Source organism: Triticum aestivum, chromosome 2A (assembly GCF_018294505.1).
Source record: "Triticum aestivum cultivar Chinese Spring chromosome 2A, IWGSC CS RefSeq v2.1, whole genome shotgun sequence".
Lineage (NCBI taxonomy): Eukaryota > Viridiplantae > Streptophyta > Magnoliopsida > Poales > Poaceae > Triticum > Triticum aestivum.
In genome coordinates this window covers 27,607,622-27,612,154 of record NC_057797.1, presented here as the reverse complement: position 1 = coordinate 27,612,154, position 4,533 = coordinate 27,607,622, and the positions used below count along the sequence as shown (strand labels likewise).

Genomic DNA, 4,533 nt, shown 5'->3' with positions numbered 1-4,533 from the left:
CAAGCAAAATAAAAAATAATCAAACGCATAAAAATATTGGAGACATCAAACAATTAGGAGAGTACAATACTAATCTGGATTAGAGCACTTAGACACATAAAAACCATTTAATTCCCCAAAATTGCCCCTTCATCTCAACAAAATGAAAAAATATATTTCTCCCAACCCCCTTTTAATACCTTTTTTTTCTTGTCTGGAGACACTTTTCTCTACTAACCAACACCACCTCCTACAACCCTTCTTCGTCGCCTTTCAACAATAAAAACCCTTCTTCCCAACCAGTGCCTCCAGCAAGCCGTGTAGCCACCACCTTGTCTACCCCCTACCCACTTTGATAGAGACGCCACACACTATCACCACCAAGCAAAAGTTGACACTTTTGCAATGTCCCATGGCTCTTCCATGTCTCCAGTGCAGTCGTTGGAACCATCTAGAGAGCCGGCGCTACCATCCTCGCGAGCTTCAAGCAGGGCCGGTCCAGAGATTTTTGGGGCCTAGGGCCAACCTAGAAGCTGGGACTCCTTAATATATACCTATTTGGACATTTACATATACCACTATTATTTTTACCTCGATATGTAGCTATCTAAAAGATGCACATGCTTCTTATAATAGGGGGAAAATCGCATAAGGCAGCTATGCTTACCTTGGCCAACATCAACACATTTGGTGCCTCCATATGCATGTTCTTTTCTATAACATTTTTTTGTCTTCTGATGAGGGATTAGAACCATGTTTCAAGCCCACTAGATAATGAGGATAGTGGTTGAAATTTTATTATTTATAAAAGATTTGTTGAACAGAGAAATCAACATATTACTTGATATCATCTGCAAACCCGAAACCTTGTTTTGTGGCCACTTTGATCCTCAAGATCTAAGTTGAAATCTTTTGGAGGGAAGGAACCGTCTGAATGCCCTTGATAATGATTACATTTTTATTCTAGAAAGGTTGTAAATCTCAATCGCAAAATCCATTGAGCCCTACAAAGAGAAGATCAAAAAGAAGCGAAAGACTAGGTGGATAAATACGTAGCTGTTAAAGACAAGATCAAGTCATGCTCGTGGTTTCACGGATTATGCAGAAGCGAAAACAATCTGCCAATGAGACAATGACCTGCAGATGGCTGATGGTTGCACCTCGCGGCCTAGCGGATGCCGGATGGTTGATGGCCCGGTCGCCGGCATGGGCACACGGCTGCGGCGCAACACCAGGGTGCCGTGCGCAACAGCGACAATTAGCCAACGAACAAGAATCCCCAGTGGCCGAGCGATTGGCAGAGAGTCCAAGATGAAACAAACCAGTGAACGTTCAGATATTCGGAGTGATTAACGCGTGCGGCCGTGCGAGTGTCGACGCTTCTCCTATCGCTAGCAGCAATTGGGCCTAGCCCATCTCCAGCCCCTTGTGCTTGGTTTCCTCCTTTTATTTTTTCGCTACCTAATATTTTTGCTAGGTTATACTAACATAAATACCAGATCATGGCCCACCTCCTGGCCTGGGCCTCGAGCCGTCGCCCCTTCGACCATACACCAGGGTCCGCCTGGCTTCGAGCCATCTCCTTGGCCCATTCTAGCTGGCAAGCCGCCTCACTAGCCATGTCACTGCAGGCTCGAGCTCCTTCAAAACAAAGAATGGAATCCTCACATTCCGTCTTTTCGTTCCGTTGGGCACCACTCGTCTGAATGAGCGAGCGACATGAGAATAAAGACGACGACTACGGTTGCAACAATGGTTGATGGCAAGATCAAATCTCAGGCTTGACGCTTCCCCATCGATGGGTGAGGTGCCGGTGATGACTTCGTCAACCTTGATGCTTTAACTTCGGTCGTATTTTAAATAGACCTTGTATACGAATTCGTGTATGTTTTTTCAGTATAGGCCCACAGACATCCTGTGCCGGAGTTCGGCCCAACTAAACATGAAGCCCTAAATAGGGCCCACCCCCATCATCCGCCTCCTCGGTCACAGACCCACTCCACTCTCCGCTTCACTCGCCACCCCCAAATACCCAAACCCTCGCCGCCGACCATGGCTGGTCCCCGGCAGCCGCCGTTCACCAACGTGGACCCCGCGACGGAGGCCGATCTGCGGAGCAGGGGCCGTAACCCGCGTGAGGTGGACCGATCCACGGAGGAGCTACTCAGCAACATCAGCACCGAGCTCATCCCCGACCTGCCCGCCTCCGACGGACATCATCTTGAACGACGCCCACCTCCGCCCCAAGGCTTCAGCTTTTCCCCCACGCCGCCGACTCGGCGGCCATCGTCACCGCCATCTCCACCGTCCTCGAAGCGCACACGGGACCCATCCCCTACGCCCGTCTCACCAGCAGCCACATGAGCGCCTATCAGGCCCAGCTCGCGCGCTGGCTCCAGCTCCTGGCCACCAAGGGCGTCCAGGAGCTCGCCCTCGCCAACCGCCCGTGGCCGCTCGACGTGCCCCTCCGGGCCGTGCTCTTTGGCATCACCAGCATCGGCTGCCTCTACATCGGCCTCTGGAAGTTCCAGGACGTGGCAAGGTTACTACCCCGCACCTCCTTCCACCACCTCCGTGAGCTTGACATCTGCAGCGTAGTCATGGAGGACGGGGACATCGACTTTGTCGTCGCCGAGAGCCCCATCTTGGAGACCCTCAGGCCTCAACATCCATGGATGCAACAAGGGGCTGCGCCTTCGCTTCGTCAGCCAGAGCCTCCGGTGCGTCCAAATTTGCAGCTCTGTTCCGGAGGACATCGCCGTGGTGAAGGCTCCTCGCCTCGAGCGGCTCATCCTGGAGGGGTCCCGAGGCAACACCGGCGGCTTGTGCACCAAGGTCAGGATTGGCGATGCTCCCAAGCTGCACGAGGAATCTTGCAGCCAGGGAACACCATCCTGGTTCCTGGAGATGCGAGACAACATCGTCATGGTGTGTACATCTCCTGTCCGCGGTCTAACAGTTTGTTCAGTTAGCAAAACATCGTCCAATTGTTGGAGGTACAATACTAAATGTGTAATTTTTTTGTTCAATGGGGTTCATTCTAGGCCGGGATAAATGCAAGCCAAGCGCCATGGCCACCAGCGTCAAGTTCCTGAGTCTGAATGTGCGTTTCAGAAGCCACACCGATTCGAAGATGGTTATCTCCTTCCTCGGCTGATTTCCCAATTTGGAGGCACTGCACATTATGGTAGTTTTTTTCATTTCATGTTTTGCTTACATTCGTACCGGTTTCCAGTATGTCTTATGTGTAGAATGTTTGCGGCAGCAGATCATGTGTTTTCAGCTTTTGATTGATTAATTGCAGATAATGTACTATTATGCAGTTCTCCCAATGTCGATTGCTTTGCTTATTTACCTCTTGTTATAACGTCTCTCACCATGGTCATATATCATACAACTTGGCAATATTTGTGCTTTTGATGTTGTAAGTGGCATGTGGGCCCGTTTCTGACTTCAGAATTTACACATGATAAACCAAACACATTGCCACCTACAGTTTTTTGGAGGTCCATGTGGTTTATCATATTACTCTAAACCACGTCACATACTACATAGCGATTTCAGCTGTGAATTTTGCAACTGACATGCAGTGCCAGACTACAGTTTGCAGGTGATCTGTGTGATATTACCACAATGCCATGTTAGTTCTTTGCTACTAGAACCACTAGTAGCAAACGGAGCTTTAAAACCGGTTGGGGGGACCTTTAGTACCGGTTGGTGTTACCAACCGGTACTAAAAGTTTTTATTGAAAATTTTGGAAATTTTTTTGATTTTTTTTTTCAATTTTCAATTTTTCTGAATTATTTGGTGATTTAGTCTCTAATCACCTTTCTTAACTGCTCAAGTATGGATCACTCATTCCAAATCATCTAACATCCCGACCGGTCACCCATCCCTCTCACTACTCCAGCCCGAGCACGCTTAACTTTTGGGTTCTATTCTCCTTCATTTCCAAGTCTGCACTTGTTGTTTTCCTGACAATAGTAAGATGTCAATCCTATTAACCCTCAGGAGTTTAGGTTGAGCATTAAGTCACACATTTCACTGTTTGAGTTTGAAACTATTATTCTAAAAAACAGTAATTATTTAGTAACACTAATATTTCTTGAATAAGTTTGACCATAGTTTGACCACAGTTTGACCAGATTTGACCAAAATTCAAAAAATTGAAATAATTATTTAGTAACACTAATATTCTTGAGTAATTATGTAGTAACATTAATACTTCTTGAATAAGTAGTTTGACCAGATTTAACCAATTTTTTTTAAAAAACTGAAATTTGACCATATCTTTTTTTTCCTTTTGGAATTTGAGGATTCTAAAAAATTGCAAACATGCCGTAGGTGGTCTCCATCGGATGCGGATTTTCGTGCTGAATTTTTTGATATATTATACATTTTTTTTCCGACGTCGTATGCAAAAGTTATAGCCGTTTTACATTTTCCCTACACTTTTTGCAAAATATGTCCAAATTTAAGTTTTCAAATTTTCCTAACTAGTAGATGTAGTAATATAACTACCTCTCGAAGGATTTTATTTTTTGAAGTTTTTA

The 4,533-nt window shown here is 46.3% G+C and overlaps 1 pseudogene; it reads left to right on the top strand.

The window, feature by feature from the left end:
• The first annotated feature begins 2,031 nt into the window (after nt 1-2,031).
• Nucleotides 2,032-4,533, top strand: part of LOC123184435 (uncharacterized) — a 4,170-nt pseudogene continuing 1,668 nt past the window's right edge.